The following is a 19,002-nucleotide window of genomic DNA, read 5'->3' on the forward strand; positions in this document are numbered from 1 at the left end:
TGAGAAGGTCGCTGAACTTTTAGTTATGTACTCACCATAACTTCAGATGTTTGGGATCCATCTCGCCTACATTCTGACTGATGGGTTCGGAGCCGATCCCTCGGCTCCGACGCTTATGCCAAAGAGCGAAGTCTCTTATTGGCTGAGCTTACTATATCCCAGGATGCACCACTACCAGTCCTCCAGATCTAGTTTGTCCGCATACATGCACACATGCACGCCTTGCTTATATAACATCGTCAGATGAAACAAGATAAACAGTAGAACTCAAAACCGTTCAATCTCTTCTGATCTCCAAGGCAGGGGAAGGAGGGTGGTTTAGGAATGTGGCGAGATGGATCCCAAACATCTGAAGTTATGGTGAGTACATAACTAAAAGATGTTATGTGATCTATCTGCCTACATTCTGACTGATGGGACAGCGTCCTAGCACCTGAATCCTGGGTGGCTCACTGGAAAACACTCCTGAGTACCGTGGAACCAAATGAAGCTCGTCCTCTAGATGCCACATCCAATTTGTAGTGGGAAATGAAAGTGTGCGGATTGGACCAAGTAGCAGCACAAATTTCCGATATAGCGAGCTTGGAATGAAAAGCTATAGAAGTAGCCATAGCCCTGGTAGAATGAGCTTTGATGGATGTTGTAAGTTGCTTATTCAAGAAGAATAAGCCTGAGTTATACAATCTCTGATCCATTTGGAGATAGTAGCTTTTGTGATGGTTTGGCCCAATTTATTATCTGAGAAGGACACAAACAACTGGTCTGACTTACGGTTGCTGAGTCCTGTCTAAATAGAAGCGTAATTGCCTGTGAACATCCAATTTATGGAGAGTGTATTCTGCTTCATTGGAGAATTTTGGGAAGAAAACTGGTAGTTCCAGAGATTGTTGGAGACAGAAACTAGAACAAACCTTTGGGACAAAGGATGGATTTGGCCTAAGTGAAACTCTATCCTTGTGGAAAATCAAGTCGGTGGCTTAATAGACAGGGCTTGAAGCTCTGAAACCCTTCTTGCAGAAGTAATTGCAACTAAGAAGGCAGTTTTCCAAGACAGATATTTTAACTCACATGTAGCAGCCGGTTCGAAGGGGAAGATGTTAATGCGCCACACCAAATCAAGATCCCATGGAGGTGCAGGATGAAAAATTGGGGTCTTAATAGGCTCGCACCTTTAATGAAAGTTTTGCATAGTCTGTTGCTCATCAAAGGAGGATCCATGGATTCGTGGAATTTAGAGATAGCCACTAGTTGGACTTTAATAGTTGAGACAGAAGATCCTTGATTAAACAGGGATGTTAAGAATTTCAAAACCTCTGGGACAGGAGCAGAGATAGGGTCTAAGCCCTTGAGTTGAGCCCAGATAGCAAACCTCTTCCACTTACTGAGGTACAATTTGTTAGTGGTGGGTTTGTGGGCGAAGATAAAATGTGAACAACTTCGGGCCTAATGTGTGCTTTCTAACTAAAGTCGGAAGTGGAGGAGCCAAGCTGTCAATTTCAAAGATTGAAGGGACTGATGCCGATGTCCCAACTGATGGATTAGCAAGTCCGGAATTAGGTCTAAAGTCCACGGATCGTCCACAGCATGCTTCTTCAGGTAAGGAAACCATACCTGACGAGGCCAGTATGGGGCAATCAGTATCATTGAGGACCCCAATTGAGAAGCTTTTTGAATAACTTTGGGAGAAGTGTAATTGGAGGAAAGGCATAAAGTAGCCCTGTTGGCCAAGGTTGTGCTAGAGCATCCATAGCTGGTACCCCCTGATGTGGGATCAAGGAGAAGAACCTTTGGCACTTGGTGTTTAGTGGAGTTGCAAATAGGTCGCAGCAGCGTCCCCATCTCCTGAAAACCTGAGCTGCTACTGTGTGGTTTAGAGACCACTCGTGAGGAGAGAGAATTGTCCTGCTCAATTTGTCTGCTAATATATTTGACCTTCCCGGGATGTGGGTCGCTACCAAGAAGCGGTTGGTAGCTACAGCCCATTCCCACACTCTCATGGCCTCTCTGCAAAGGGTGCGATCTGGTCCCTCCTTGTTTGTTCAGATACCAGACCACCGACATGTTGTCTGTGTGGATGGCGATGATGCCCTGAGGAAGAAACTCGTGTAAGGCCTGTAGGGATAGAAGTACAGCCCTCATCTCCAACACGTTGATGTGGAGAAGAGCTTCGTCTGGAAGCCAGGAGCCCTGAACTAGCCTGCCCAGACAATGCCCCCCCCACCCTATCTGGGAGGCATCTGTCGTCAGGGTAACCACTGGAGAGGGAAGAACAAAGGGGTTTCCTTGATCCAAATTGGATGTCTGAAGCCACCAGCGAAGGTCCCTTTTGCATATTTCCGTAATCATGATGTGATGATTGAGGGGAAGATCCTGAAAGGACCATTGCGTTGACAATAGCCACTGAAGAATCCTCATGTGCAATCTTGCCAGAGGAACTAAAAGAACCGTGGCAGACATTGATGAAGGGGGCCTGCCAAACTCAACCCAATCACACAACAAAAATTCACAACAAATCCAATCCAATCACACAACAATGTAAGAATAGCTGTTAAAACAGCTTTTTGAGAGAAAACAGCAAAAACTGACAGAAAAAGTTAGTCAAAAATAACTACTCAGCTCAGCCAGCTCGAGACCACGTCTTCGCAGGTTAGCGGCAAACGAGATCTGGGGGACTGGTAGTGGTGCATCCTGGGATATAGTAAGCTCAGCCAATAAGAGACTTCGCTCTTTGGCATAAGCGTGCCGAGTCGGAGCCGAGGGATCGGCTCCGAACCCATCAGTCAGAATGTAGGCGAGATAGGATCACATAACATCTAAAGATTCGCTTCCCCAAACGGTCCATCATCCAAGACTCCTTGCTCGGGGGATGGACTGAGGGACTCTCCTGGGAGAGTTCCCTCTTAGTGGCTGCTGCCGACAACATGACATCTACCGGGGGTCCCTTGCTCCAGTGGGCACGGTCAGCAGGGGGGCTAAGGATCCTGTTGGGCCTCTTAGGGATTGGCTCCACGGTCCTTCCACGCCCTGGTGGTAAATAAGGTCCACCAGGGGGTCGGCCGGAGGGGACACCCAAGAGGTAGACGGGCCCGCTTCAAATGCCTCCAAGAACACGGACTCGTCCAAGGAAGACTTTGGGGCAGACCACCCACCTCTAATCCGTAACATTTCCATGATGTCTCTGAAGGAGACATCCTCAGGGGGTGATCTTGGGGAGCCTTCCCCTTCCTCCAAGTCAGTGTCTTCGGTCAAAGACTCAGGGGAGTCTATGTGCCTCCTCTTACACGAATGCTTGCGAGGTGCTTCCTCGGGGGGGGCTGTCCGAGGAGCCCTCACCAGCAATGTCCAGAACCACAGGAACTGCTTGGGGCAGTGAAGCGGGCTGTCCCAGTGGCCGGGTGATGGAAGCCTGGCCCAGAGCAGATGGAGTGCGGGACGGAGCCGAAGCAAGGGCCGGGGGTCCGGATGCCCTCAACAGAGCCCTCTCCACTACATCAAAAGCCGAGGGGGAGCCAGCCTCGACAATAGGATCCGAAAGTCGGCTCCCCCTCTGATCCGATGAGCGGATTGGAGCCGGCGCCGAGCCCCTTGGATCCGAGGGACCAGTACGCTCAGACAAGGACGGTGCCGAAGGCACACTGAGTCCCTCAGATCCGAAGCTCGGGCCAAGGCTCAGAGAGGTCGGATCAGACAGACTCGAGGGCAGGGTCGGATCCGAAGTACCCAGTACTGTCGGCGCTGACCCACCCGCGGCTCCGAGGCTGCCCGGCTCCAGGCGCTCTGAACCCGGGCAGCGGGTCGGAGAAGGAGCAATGGGCTTAAAAAAGGGGGTCGAGCTCCCCCCCAGAGGGGGGGGGAGGGAGGAAGGGAGGCAGGAGCACTCCCATCTGCATCTGGGCCTGGATGAACCTTCGCATCATCCGGTCCAGATCAGCATCGGAGAGGCTGTAAGTAGACCTCGACGAGGCTACCGAGGTAGGCCTTGAGTGCCGCCTCGATAGCCTCGAAGGAGGTCGGGTCTCCTCATCCTCAGGCTCCGGTGAAAAGCACGGGGACCGGAGCCGAGGAGGGGGAGAGCCAGCAGCCAGAGAGGCCGGAGGAGAAGCCCGCTTAGCCGGCGGGGCCGAAACGGAGGTCTCGGCCCACCGCTTGTGGTGCTTCTCTCTCCGGTCCTTTTTCCTGGCTTCCCTCTCCTCCGACCCTTTGGTGGGAGTTTGAATCCCGGGTGGAGGAGGGGGAGCAGGCAAGGCAGGGACTGCCGAAACAATGACCACCAAGGGGGCGGGGGCCGAAGCAGAGTCTGGGGGCAAGAGTCCCGCCAAGACCAGCTTCGACCTCCGCTCCTTCAATGCCCTGGGGTTGAACCCTGCACAGATTGAACACCCTGAAGTGAGGTGTTCAACCCCAAGGCATCGAACGCACAGAGTGTGGCCATCAGCAGGGGAAAGCTTATGGCCACACTCGGAGCAGTTTGAGAAAACAGCCTTTGGGGCCTCAGACATCACTATTTTTTTTTTTTTTTTTTTTTTTTAAATAGTAACGATAAAATAAACTAAAACACTCACACAAGGCCCCCAAAAAACACACACACACACCAACTACGAACCAGCGAGGGGAGGGTAAAAACTATATTAAATTAACCCAAAAAAGATATAAACCGAAGGGAAACCTACAACTTTCACACAAATTTAAAGTTTTTAAAATTTTAAATCCCTTTAATAAAGAAAAACCATCACTTAGCTTTGGAGCTCCGACGACCCAGCCTATACCATGCGCGGCAAACTAGATCTGAGGTCATGTAGGGAGAGCAGGACATTATGGGTGAGGGGAGGAGCTAGGAGCTCGGATCCATAGCTGGATAAACCATGCCGGTTCGGATCAGATATCGGATCCATACCCACAGGTTGCCGACAAATGAATTCTCCTACTTCAGATCTATTGTTTGAGGCAGAAGAATCTGCCAGTCAAAAACGGATTCTGTTTTACAAACATTTGGGAATAGTGAAGGAAGAGTGAACGCCGTTGAAGAAAATGAAACCCCTGCTAACCATTTCTGCTCAACTGCAAGGAAGTCTTCTACAGTGGGCATATACCACAACTTTCTCCAATTATTTTATTCCCACACTTAAGCAGTTGCCCTCTTCATATACACACACACACACACACCCACCACAGTATCTTCAATCAAGGCTAGGGCAAAACACCTATCCCCTACACTCCTTAGTTGGACCCCAACTACTGAGAAAGCACAACCTGTACAATGGAAACACACAGCATACAAGGATACACTAAGTATATACTTGTTCTTCAAGTGAAAAATCCACCCATAACCACAAACTAGAGATGATGTTCAGAGTACGGGGGGATAGCAAAAGGATAACCACCAACAGCAGAAGGCTTCCTCACAGACTGACTTGGCGAGTACCTAACCATTATATGACATGTGGGAAGCCTTCTGTTGTGGGTAACAATGCCAAGCAACAGAAATTAAACTACCTTTGAGGCCACAGTCAGGAGGAGGACTACATTACAGCTTCAGAAGGTGGAGTCCTGAAGTACAAAGGTGTCGAATGAGGCCACCTCCTAAAGATAAACTTTAATAGTGTTAATCATTTGTTCACATCAGTGTTTATGTGGCAGTGGCACAGGTTTATTTTTGAAGCAAGTCTGAAAGCAAGCATGTCCTTGGTGTAGGCCTTTCACAGCAGTGTGCTCAAAAGGATGGTTAAGCCATATGGTGGTAAAACATTGTACTTGGCAATCCATCTGGTAGGACATGCTTAACAACAGTCACTCCCTACTTGGAGAAAGACTGTTAAGAGCCTTTCAACACTTATGCTCCCCTCTTAAGGCAGAGCCTGACTTCTGGTGTATGTCAATGGCATAAAAAGAGCTCTCACTCATGTAGATTTTGCCCACAGGGAAAAAAAAAAAAAAAAGATGGAAAGAATGGTTTTAAGGACAATTATGCACCCACTTTTAGGACAAAACGCAGGTTAGTTCTAAAGATAAGTGATCCTTGCAAAAGATAAAGCAGTATTTTATACAAATAAATGTCTGAAATAAGAAATTCTATGGAAGAGATGGCCAGCAATAACAGCATCTTCCAAAGTATGAACTTCAGCACCACAGAACTAGCTCAAATGGCAGACAGAAATCATATCAGTCGGAGTGGCAAAGGATGAGGAATCTCTAAAGAGACCTAGACTAGAAGGCACTTTTGCTTTAGATCTGCCAGCAGCAAAGTTATGCTTAAATCATGCACCACAACTGCATAGCAACAGAGACCTATTTCATACACATGGCCGAGATAATACAAGACCTGCAAGATGACTAAAAGTAAATTACAATACTTATTTGCTTTAATGGAGAAAAATCTCATGATTAACAAATACAGCTGTTGAATGGAAGGCTTCCTACTGTCCATCATTTATGAGAATTGGTCTCAAAAATTCAGCAAGAGCAAGGAATATAAATGAAGAGCTACACCATGAGGCAGAATAACCCACTGCCTCAACCGAAGACAGCGTCCTTACATGTCTTACAATAGTTTCTTGGACTAGAAGGGACTACAAGGCCTGCAACTACAACACTAGCCACCACGGAGCAAAGATGATGCACTTTGGTCTTATTCCTCCTTAACCATGCTGAAAAAACAACAAAATAGAAAGGACTATGGGGGAAACATGCTGATCTCGTCTCTCCACTTATAGATCTTGACTGGGGAGGATTCATAAATCCTCCGCTACAGGAAAACACAGTTACAAAGCAGGAAATTCACAACAACTTTCACCTCCTTTGAAATGTGAATGGTTGTAAGGGTGATGACAGTCTATGATGCAGAGTCAGATGCATCACCTCTACACAGAGGGAAAACAAATAAGTGCAGCCCTGTTTATTTACATACCACACTTTGGACTGGCTGTCTGATCTGAGGAGGTGGTGTTCTGGTCTTTGCTCTCCTTCCAAACCTTTGAGGGCAAGAAGCCAGGCCTGAAGCTCCTGCTGATTGAAGGTGAGGCTTCTTTTCTTGGAGGGCCATCTCCCTGAACCACTAAGTGCAGAGGTGGGCTTTCAATCTTGCTATCAAAGTGTCCATCAGAAATAACACATATAATCCTGTTAGTGTACACCACAAGTTGGATGTTGCAAAAAAAGTAATGGAGGGGTCAAAATGTGCTGAGAGGAATTATAGTGGGGTAGCAGTGGATGAATAGACAGCCGATCCACTCATTTAATCGTCAAGACAATAATGTAGACTAATGCTACACTGGGTAGTTATACACCTGAAAATTCTAAACAAATTCAAGTAATACAGTACACCTCCTCGTAGTACTTGATGTTCAAGAAAGTTGCAAAGGGCCACAATTAAGCTCTAAAACATGGCTGCTATCACCTCTTAGGCTGCTAAAGACTGCACTGCATCTTGAAGTTGTGGAGAATAAAATCAGAAGGAAGAATACTTGGGCTTACAGGTGTCCAAAACAGAGCAAGGAAATGGGACAAGGTCACCTTTCTAGAGTCTATTTTAAAGGAATGGTGTTGCCTTGTTGGGTCTGAATAAACAAGATGACTGAAAGGCTCAAACAGTAAAATGCTTCCTTAGCCAACATTGAATATGGGACTTCATCCAAGCTTGTAAAGGACTATAACATTTCTGCAAAACTACAGCCCTACTTTTCCTTTTGTCGTTGGATATTATTCTGGAATACAAGAGTAACTGCAACCCAGGAATGCCTTGCAAGGAGTCTGCAACATAGTGGGCAAGGCTGTTTTTATACTGTCCCAATACAATGACCTGCTGGACAAACAAAGCTTGTGGTAGCAACTAATGGAGGTCAAGCACTCGCATGAAAACGGAAGACTGAATTATACCTACGGCCTAAGTGTTACTTGTAAATATGTTTGGCAAACGTTTTTCCTCATCTTTCCTGGTTGAATTACTAAAGAAAAAATATACCACTACATGTGTATGTAAATATGCATACAGATATGTACATTTATCCAGGTTTTTTGCAGTAGGGGATGAGGGCATGGGGTGACACTTGTTAATGAACTATAAGGCTCTTGGCTTTGTGCTTAAATAACTAGGATTCAACCTATCACACTGAGTTAAAACAGGGGTTGGGCTGTACAAATGCTCTGTGTCCTCCCTTGAAGTCTTTTAGGGGAGTCCCCTCTCATTTTTCTGTTATTTTCCTTTCCATACCATTTGTGTGTCAGGTTGGAGAACTGCACCTGTTACACCAGATAATCACAGTGTTAGAACCTTTTTTGCATTAATTCATGTTTATGTTTACAAATGCAACTCAATACACGAAGGGGGTTACGACTGGCTACATGATCTATACAAGATACAGTTGGTGATATTCCAAGTATATCATGCAGAGCTTTAAGCAATTTTAAATTCTTTAATATTGTATATTAATCTGTATTATAATACTTGTTAACTGGGTACTTATGATCTGAGACACTAAGTTAATTGTTTTTCTACATGAAAGAGCACCCAATTTAATACATTCACACACAAAATACATATATTCATGCCACAGCTCGATTACAAAAGTTTTGTATTTGAACAATTAACTGATGCCGTGCACTCTGTTTACTTAGATTTTCTGCTACCAAGATAAGCACGTTTTATGAGATAAATCATTAGAAAATTTGTTTCTTCTTTTTTGATCGCTATTATGAGCAGATCGATAAATAATATACATTTTCTTGGAGCTATTATATGCAAGCAGAAGACTATGTATGGTCATATGTCCTTGAAACTTAGTAAGGGACACTCTTAGTTTTTTTATCCTGACAGATGAATGTTTAGGTTTATGCTAGAAGCATGACAGTCTTCAATGAAGGAAAGTTCAGCAGAGAGCGATCTTTTCCTTTTCTGTTTTATCTCTTTGTCAGTGTACTTGGTAAATTCAACATTTTAACATGTGTTATTAGATATGATTAAATATGTTATCAATATGAGATATATTAGAAACTTTTTTTATGAACGTTTTTGGGAGACACTGTGTGTGTGTGTGTGTGTGTGTGTGTGTGTGTGTGTGTGTGTGTGTGTGTGTGTATATATATATATATATATATATATATATATATATATATATATACACACACACATATATATATATATATATATATATATATATATATACACACACACACACACACACACACACACACATACACGCTTACAATCAAAAATGTGAATTTTATATGATGAATGACTTAGAAAGGAATATTACTTTAAGACTGAATGAAGGCTAATATTGCGTGTGACTTAACAGTGCTATCATTGGTGCATAGTAGTATGAGAGTTTTTAAAATCTTTTTAAATGCTTAACTGATATTTGTTGAGTGGTCTGATGAAGCAAGAATAATGCTTGTGAAAGCGCTTACCAAAATAAATCATTTTAACCTGGCCGTTTGTTGGCTCACTAGCATTTGTTTTTGTATTGTTAGTGTTTTTATTTTATTTTACTGATGAGCCATTAATCCCAGCAGCTGGTGTAGTTTTCTGGTTTTGGACCTTTATTAAATTACTTAAAACATAGGTAAACATACATTAATAGAACAGAACAAGGGACCAAAAGGAGAGATGATAAAAATCAGCAAGAAACTGATAGTAGTATTGCTGGAACTGAAGTCATCCTCAAGTCTTGGTGAGTACCTTCACACGGTGGAACCTGTTTTCACAAAATCTCCCAAAAGACTGACATACAGACTGCATTTTTCATAGCACATGCATGGAGAAAGGTAGGATGAAAAAAGGCAGCTGGATGCACAAGTTCCAGGATAAAAAAATATATGCAATTCTGGTGTACGCACTGGTGTCAGGACTGGAAAAATGGTAGAACTGAAGCTGAAAGACCCTGAAACATCCCTACAATGGGGTTAGGACAGGCTCATGGAGAGGATGACCCCTCTGTTGTAGAAGTAGTAGTACACAAAAATCACAAAAACTGACCAAAAAAAGAGCCATAAAGATGACAGAGCGGACTATTGAGGATAAAGAAAAAAATATGTATTGTTACTATTAAGCAAGTTGACCAGAATTTCTACACAGAAGATATTCAAAAAGATTGAGAGAGAAATTAGTGGAAAGAAAATACATGAACAAAAAAAAAAAAAAAAAAAAAAAACACTGTAAAAAAAAAAAACTTCACATAAAAAATTTATGTTCATTAGTACAACAAATCCATAAAGCAGTACATAAACTTTGGGCCATCTTGAAAAAGATGAGACGAAGTGTGAAAAAATAAACAACAAAATCTAGAGATTTTTTGAAAGGCATAAAAAAAAAAGACATATTGGCATGGGAAATAACTGATATGGTGCAATACATAACCAAAGGAGAAAGCCAAACTAGTCAATACAAAAAAAAAAAAAAAACCCAGGTCCAAAGATAGTTGGAGAAATACAGGCAAAGGCATCCAGATAAGGAGACTTTCACAATATTAAAAATAAGAACACAAAGAGGAATGTAGAACAGAAAATGAGTAGGGGAAATTAGAACAGAAGATGAGTAAGGTACAAGTTAAACAAATAGAAAATGTTATACAATATCTGCAAATTGAAGAATTTACTAAAGAAAGTCTAACACAAGGCGCATCACAGCATGATGGAATGAGGAATCTCCAAATTAAGGAGAGGCGGAGTGAGACATCGGAAGAAAAATGGACATGAGAGTGAAAAAGATTTGATATGGTGCAATATTTATGCAAAGGAGAAAGTAAAACTAATCAATACAAAAAAGCAGCACCAAAGACATTTGGAGAGAAACACAGATACAGTGGCTCTGTGGATAGCATTGTCGCCTCACAGCAGGAGGTTTCCTGGTTCGATTCTCGGCTCAGATGCCTTGTGTGTGAAGTCTGCATGTCCTGCAAAACTAATAAATACAAAAAAGCAGCACCAAAGACATTTGGAGAGAAACACAGATACAGTGGCTCTGTGGATAGCATTGTCGCCTCACAGCAAGAGGTTTCCTGGTTCGATTCTCGGCTCAGATGCCTTGTGTGTGAAGTCTGCATGTCCTGTGTTCGCATGGGTTTCCTCCGGGGACACTGATATCCTTCCACACTAAAAAGACATGCCGTAGGTGGACTGGACACTCTAAATTGGCCATAAGTGTCAGTGTGTGGTGTGGAAGAAAAGTAGCTCTGGATGACTGTCATTGAAATGACACCCTGACCCTATGTGCAAAAATAGGGAAATAAAAAGGGGGGTAACAGCTGGATGGATGGACAGGCAAAGGCTTTCAAATATGGAAAATTTCACAATACAAAAAAACAACAAAAAGGAGGAAAAGAAAAAAAGAACCCGAAATGGGGAATTTAAAGAAAACGAATGGGAAGTTATAGTGCACCTGTGAAGTGAAGGCTTTAGTGTGGAAAATCCAACTTGGGTAATGTCACAGTATAATGGAATAACAAGTCCCAAAATTAAGGGGAAACAAGTGAAACAGGAAAGCATTTGATCATGTGCACATGATGATGCCCTGATGCCTTAATTAGGAAACCAGTACAAAAGTTCAGTTGCAGTTGCACAGTAAGGGAACGAGTAGGAAACCGTGGTAACTCTGACACGTGCAATGTTGTGGAGTGATGGTCTAATGAATTCACATATGAAGGGGGCAACAGACGAAAGATGCAGCTGAAGAGGATATGTCAAAGGAAGATGGTTCTGCAACTTTCTGTGGAATACTCACAAGAAACAGAGTAAAGAACGTACTCTCAGTTTGGAAGCAAATGTAAGGGAAGAGCTGCTTGATCCAATAGACATGGACAGCTATATTAAGATCGATGATGGAAATAAATTACAGAAAGTACATAAGACCCAAAGTGTTTATACTACTAAAAGAAATTGATGTGACAAAACAGAAGTAAAGCAAATATTACAGTGTAGCTAAATTAATAACAGGTAAAGTTTTACTACAAAAATGCAAAGTAATAAGGGAAAGTAAGGGAAGAAATAAAATGCCATTATGGAAGCATGGAACAGAGAAAATATATCAGTTAAGACAAAATGTCACTGTTAAAGGAATATAGAAGAGTGAATAGTTCAACAAAAATACTTAGAAAGATACGCGTGATAAAAACAAATGTACAGTATCCAAACAGACCATGATATACCATCCCCTATTGTAAATAATAAACATATCAGAAAAGGCATAAAGACATAGAAAATATGCAGATAAATATATAAAGGCAAAGTACAAAATAAGCAATTCACTAAAGTCCCAAAACAGTTTTACAGAGAACTGGGAAACAAAGGAATCGAAACATCACAATAAAAGAAGAAATACACACATTTTGGAGGAATATTTATGAAGACCCTGTGGAACATAAAGAAGCTGAAAGAACAGAAAGATTAAAAAAAAAACAGTAAGGAGTTCAAAAGTATGGGATATGAAATGGATGAAGAACAGACAGAGGAAACGGAGCTTTAAAAAAATCAAATTGTAAAACTGCAGGCCCAGATGCAGTACCTAACTTCTGGATACAACTATTAACAACTTTACACAAAGATTTACTCTTGAGTAAGAAAGTACAGTTGTGTACACTAACCATAAATGTAGATGTGTGAGTGTATTCACTGTTGCAGTCATTACATTTGGTTTATCTGCCTGCAGGTAGCCCTCAGCCGGCCTGAATACCAGAGTCTTGGATTCCTGCGTCGGTTGCTGTCTTCTTCCATGACGTCAGGGATATAAAACATACAGCCAATGCCATTACATCAGTTTTTCTTGCCCTAGATGTCAGGTGCCCCCATAATGGGAAGCAATTATATGTTATGTTACACCTCCAACAAAAAGCAAACACACCAGAAAGCTCAAATACACCAAACAAGAAAGAAAGGTAGAGCCAAGAGAAGTCAGGGGGCTGGAGGGAGGGTAACCAGGACTGCAACAGTGATACACTCGAACATCTACATTTATGGTAAGTGTACACAACTGTACTATGTTTCTTCATGTTTCACTGTTGTAGTCATTATATTTGGGTTTATTCCCAAAGCTAAGGAAGGGAGGAGGAAGTTAGAGAGCATTAGGGCCAGCTATTAAGCCCTGCAAGACTGCAGTGGCAAAACCAGCTCTGATTTAGAAAAAATAGGCATGTAGTAATGCTTGGTGAAGGTATGTACAGAGCTCCAGGTAACAGCTTCTAGGATGTCCTTGGTAGGGACTCCTCTGAGAGAGGCTGTAGAGGTAGATGCAGCCCTAGTGGAATGTGATCTAATCCCCTGTGGGGTAGGTTTTCCATGGTGCTTATAGCAGAAATGAATGCAATGGACTATCCATTTAGAAATGGTTTGCTTTGAAATGGCCTTCCCCTCTGCCCTTGCAGCAAAGTCAACTAGCAGCTTTTCTGAAAGGCTTAGTCCTGTTCAAATAAAATCTAAGTTGTCTATGCATGTCCAAAGAGTGCAGTATTCTTTCTCCTTTGTTTTGTGGATTCGGGAAAAATGTAGGCAAATTAATGGACTGATTTAGGGCCACACTAGACGTCACCTTGGGCATAAAGGAAGGATTGGTCCTGAGGGAAACCTTGTCTGTGTGGAAGATAATGAAGGGCTCCAATGCCATGAGGGCCTGTCATTCAGACACTCTTCTTGCTGAAGTGATGGCTAGAAGGAAGGCTGTTTTCCAAGAAAGGAATTTCAACTCTGCAGTTGCAGCTGGTTCAAATGGAGGGAGAGTGACCTTTTCCAATACAAAGTTAAGGTCCCAGGTTGGAGTAGGGGCTCGCCTGGGGCGTCTTAAATTTTTAGCCCCTCTGAGAAATTGCTTTAACAGGGGGTGCGAGAAGAGGGATGGGTGCAGTATTATAATGTGCTGAAATGGCAGAGGCATGCTTTTTTAATTGCCGAGAAGGATAGGCCCTTGTGGAGCATTTCTGTTAAGTACTGAAGAATATGAGGTAAGCTGGGCACCGTGGAGCTCATCCCTCAAGTCTGGCTCAAGGACCAGTATCTTTTCCACTTTTCAGCATAGGATTTTCTAGTACTAGGCCTCCTTGCTTCCAGAATGACATCTAGCACCTGCTTACTGAGGGATGCTATTGGACAGCTCAAGGAATTAGCCAGGCTGCAAGGTTCTGGGTTTGAAGCTGAGGGTGCAGAATCTGGCCCGCCTGCTGGGACAGCAGGGAAGGTGTCTGAGGTATGTGTCATGGCTCCAGCAGTATCATACTGTGCAACAGGGGGTACACCAGTGCTGGTGAGGCCAGTCTGGTGCAATCAGTATTGTCCTTGGTTTGTCCCGTTTGATCTTTAGCAGAATCTTTGAGGGGGAGGCAGAGGGGGAAAGGCATAAACCGAGAGGTTTTCCCAGGTAAAGGACAGGGCATCCACTTTCCAAGCTTGACTGTGGGGAGTCCTTGTGCAGAATTTGTCCAACTGGTAGTTCTGAGGGGAGGCAAACAGGTCTATCTCTGGAGTCCCCCCATTTGTTCAAGAGGTTGAATATTTTTGGTTCCAGTTTCCATTCGTGTGGGTCCATGAAATTTCTGCTTAGGTAGTCTGCCAGTGAATTTAGCTTGCCTGGCAGGAATTGAGCTTGTAAGTGCACTTGGTAGCTCAAGGCTGTGTTCCACAAAGCCATGGCTAGTCTGCAGAGAGGGTACGAGTGGGTTCCCCCCTGCTTGTTTATGTACCACATAACTGTGTTGCCTGTCTTTACCAATAATTGTCCTGGAAGGATGTGGTCTTTGAAGGCTGTCAGGGAATTCTGTACAGCTAACATTTCTTTTTGGTTGATATGCAGGTGCATCTGACTTGGGTTCCATTTGCCCTGAATGCACTGCCCTGCCAAGTGAGCCCCCCATGCATAGTCTGATGCGTCTGTTAGGGTTTGGGCGGCAGGAGGTAGAGTGAAAGGGAGCCCCTTGTTGTGGTAGCAGGCCTCTGCCCACCAACGGAACTCTGTCTTTATACAAAGAATGACAGGAATCACTGATTCCAGGTCCTGAGAATGTTGACACCATAGACTTTTCAGATACCAATGTAGTTTCCTCATACACAGTCTTGCATACGGAATTAGTAGAATGCAAGAGGCCATGAACCCCAGGGCTTGCAAAATTTTCCTTGCAGATAGCTGGGTATTTGTGGTCAGTAGTTTGAAGTAGGTTGTCAAATAAACTTGTTTCTCTGGAGTGAGGTAAGCCATCTGGGAAGGTGTGTTCAAGCTTGCTCCCAGGAATACAATCTGTTGGCAGGGTACTAGGTGAGATTTCTTTTCGTTTATCGTGTACCCCAGTGAGGTTAGAAGTTTCTTTAAGAATGCCAGATGTTTTAATAAGTCCTGGCTTTCTACCTGAATCAGACAATTGTCCAGGTATGGGTATATCTGAATATTTCTCTGCCTGCAAAATGCAATGTCTGGAGCTAGGCACTTTGTGAATACCCTGGGTGCAGTAGATAAGCCAAAGGGAAGTGCAGAGAACTGATAGTGCAGGGAGCCTGCCCTGAAGCGTAGGTATTTCCTGCAAGGTTCCCTTATGGGAATGTGCAGGTAAGCTTCCTTTAAGTCTAACGTTGCCAACCAGACATCTTTGCCTAGCATAGGAAGTAGCTGTTGAAGTGTTAGCATTTTGAATTTTGGGATTACCAAAAAGGTGTTTAGAATAGAGAGATCCAGGATAGGATGCCAGGAGCTGTCTTTTCTGGATAACAGGAAAAGTCTTAAATAAAAACCGTGTTCCTTTTCTTCTGCTGGGACAGGTTGACTAGCCCTGATACTTGGAAGAGACAGAACCTGCTGTTGAGCCTCTGCCCACTGGTTTGGGGGTAGGACTGGCCAACCGTTTGGGGTTGGTAGGGTGTGGAAGTGGAATCTGCATACTTGGAAAACTATATTTAAAACCAATTTGTCCTGGGTAACGAGTTCCCAGTTTTTTGCATGCAGGGTGAGCTTTCCTCCTAAGGGGAGCAGGCAGTTGAGCAGGGCTCGGAAGGGTTAAGGTTAAGTCACTGACATTTTTCCGTTGGGGGGGGGTGTCTTACTACTTCCTGCTCTGGAAGTGTGAGCCCCCCACTGCTTAGGCCTGTACATAGTCTGAGACTGTAACCTAGGTGGTCTGCTGTTCCTGGGTTTGGACTGAGAAGGCCTGGAAGAGGCTGGAAAAGACCAATTCTTTGAAGGCCAATGCCTACTAAATCTGGGACGCTGTACTTGCAGGAAATGTTTAACAGTTTGCACAGATTTAGCTTTTTTCTCCATGTTTTTGAGGACAACTTCTGCTTTGTTGCCAAAAAGGCAGTCTTGGTTTAAAGGAGCATCCAGTAATTTAGCTTTAACATGATCTGGCAAGTTTTGCTCCTTAAGACAAACATGCCTTCTAAGTACAGACCCAGTGACAGCAGCCCTGCAAGATGCTTCTAAATAGTCAAAAAGCAAAGCATGTTTACCAACTTGTTCAGCAGAATGCATTAAATCCTGTAATTTTTTGTGTTCAGCACAGTCAGGAATCAACATCATTTTCTGTTTAAGTAGTCCCATAATATGCTGCTGGTACTTTAACATAGGAAACCGGCAATTTAAAGCCCTAACGGCCAAAGTAGCAGAAGTGTAAACCTTCTTACCCCATCTGTCCAAGGCTCTAGAATCTCTATCAGAAGGGATAGGATTTTTGACAGCAGTAGCCTTAATGCCGTTTGGTCCTTGGGAAATGGTCTCTGTATCCACAGTAGGATTCTTGAAGAGGAACTTGTGAGAGTCAGGTACTCTCCAATACCGGTCAGGTTTTCTGGGAGCTGGGGGTAAAGTGTCTGGGGCAGGCTAGATTCCAAGAAGGCATCCTCTACAATGTCCAGAACAGGAGGGATAGCTAAAGGCTTGTGTTGAGGAAGGAGTAACAATTCCCTAAGCCTCTTTTTGGAGTCAGAGTAAGCCTGGCTTTCCCAGCGGAAATGCTCCTCAAGAGTGTGCAAGGCTTCACCAAAAGAAAAATCTTCTGGAGGGAAAGCAGAGGGAATGGAATCCTCTGCATCAGAATCCTCATAGATAGATAAGGGAAATCCTGGTAGTCAGAACAAACATAAATATCAGAATCTTAATCAGAAGGAAAATCAGTTCTAGGTCTCTTAGAGGGGGAAGGCTGGCTTCCCCTAATTAAAGTAATAAGGTCTTCAGCCATTCTAACCATTTGTTTTTAGGCATATGGGCCTAACCATGCGGTTTGGACATCTGCTTTCTAGGCGTGGGTCGAGTTTTAGGCTTGGATGAAGAAGATGGCATTGGTTTAAAATGCAAATCTGCAGGCCTGAATACACCCTCAGAAGCTGGTGCCTGCACAGCGGCTCCAGACTCATCCAAGGTAGAGACATCCGCAGGTTTCATAGTCGAAAAAGCATCTTGTGGCATACGAAACTCCAAATGGGTCTCAGTAGAGGCCTGTGAATCTGAAGTAGCAGGTATCAGGGGACTGTAAAAGCACCTGAGTACTGGCGAACTAGCTTAACGGAAGCGTCATCGGCAGTTTTGGACCTATGCGGCCTGTCTCTGTCTTTATCCTTACGTTTTTTCAGAATATCTGTAGCTGGATGGCTTACCGAAGCAATTTTTGGATAGTTATACTAAGTACCAAACAAATTTGCTGCAAAAATAGATGACAAAGAGTTCAGGGGTTGTATAAGGCACAAAACTGACAGCGATGGACGTCGTGGTCTGGGCCTAAGCAAGGAATGCACTACGATTGAAAATCTTTATGAGGTATTTGCTTTCCACAGGTAAGACCATTGTTAACTTTTAACTGACATCGGTTAAGAGCAAGAAAAAGGATCCCAACGGGGTCCTTAGCTTTTTTGAAGACTTCAGTTCTGAAACCTGAAAACGAAAATTTCAGGAGTCAGCCCACCGTCACTTGCGAACTGCTTCGGGCACCGCGTGGCAAGAAAGACTGATGTAATGGCGTTGGCTGCATGTTTTATATCCCTAATGACCTGACGTCATGGAAGAAGATAGCATCCGACGCAGGAATCCAAGACGCTGGTATTCAGGCTTGCTAAGGGCTACCTGCAGGCAGATAAATAGGCTGATGACGTCGTCAGGAGCGCCAGTACGACGCCAGATGCGTCCGGGGGGCGCATGAGCCAATCTGGAGCTATCTGTCTTGTATCCACTTTCCATTTAGATGCAAGGTATTATTTGAATGACAGTGTCCAAATTTATCCTTGCTTTTCTTGGAGGCGACGAAGAGCATGCGCGGTACCCACCCGTACATGGCGTACGCTAATGCGCCCCTTGGCGACCGCCGGCCTTATCTCTGGCCCAAATGTAATGACTGCAGCAGTGAAACACGAAGAACATCTACTACAATATTACCACATCGTATCCCAACTCCACCACAAATGCACACAATACATCACAAACCCTCTCTCGCTCCCTGTCTAGCTCTCTTTCTCTGTACCAACATATATGCTCAGGTCTGTTCTCTTATAGCTATATTAAAGTCCGGAATAGCACTAGCAGTATTGAAAGGCACATACAAGTACAAATGGCTCCATACCTCTTCTCACCCACCTCAATCCTGAAACTTAGTGGAGATATTCACCTTAACCCCGGACCCACACATCAACTATCCACCATGGTCAATCCATTATTTTCCAATGCTCCCGACACAATTTTCCCATCAGGTAATGAAACGAACCTTTATTCTTTTCAACATTAACCTCAGAAGCATCTGCAACAAAATTCATGATATCCATACATGTCTAGATTTTTACTACCCACACATTCTAATCACCACTGAAACCTGGCTAAAACAAGAAATAACGGACAACAAAATTACTCCTCTGGGTTTTAGCATATTAAGAATGGACAGAAATCATAAAAGAGCATGTAGTATTAGCATCATTTATAAAAACTACTTGGAACTAAATCCAGCCCATCTAAATAACCCAAAATGTAATAATGCTGAAGTTCTAACTGCATACTTCAAAAAGAAATCTATTTCTATCTCAGCAGGATACATCCCACCAGCTAACAATATTACCACAGCA

At 43.6% G+C, this 19,002-nt stretch overlaps 1 protein-coding gene across 1 annotated transcript in view; it reads right to left on the bottom strand.

The window, feature by feature from the left end:
- Positions 1-19,002, bottom strand: part of NDUFS1 (NADH:ubiquinone oxidoreductase core subunit S1) — a 1,309,138-nt gene that overhangs the window by 1,036,246 nt on the left and 253,890 nt on the right. The gene's annotated exons all lie outside the window — the stretch shown is intronic.

This window comes from Protopterus annectens, chromosome 6.part1, assembly GCF_019279795.1.
Source record: "Protopterus annectens isolate FY-2018-M chromosome 6.part1, PAN1.0, whole genome shotgun sequence".
Lineage (NCBI taxonomy): Eukaryota > Metazoa > Chordata > Ceratodontiformes > Protopteridae > Protopterus > Protopterus annectens.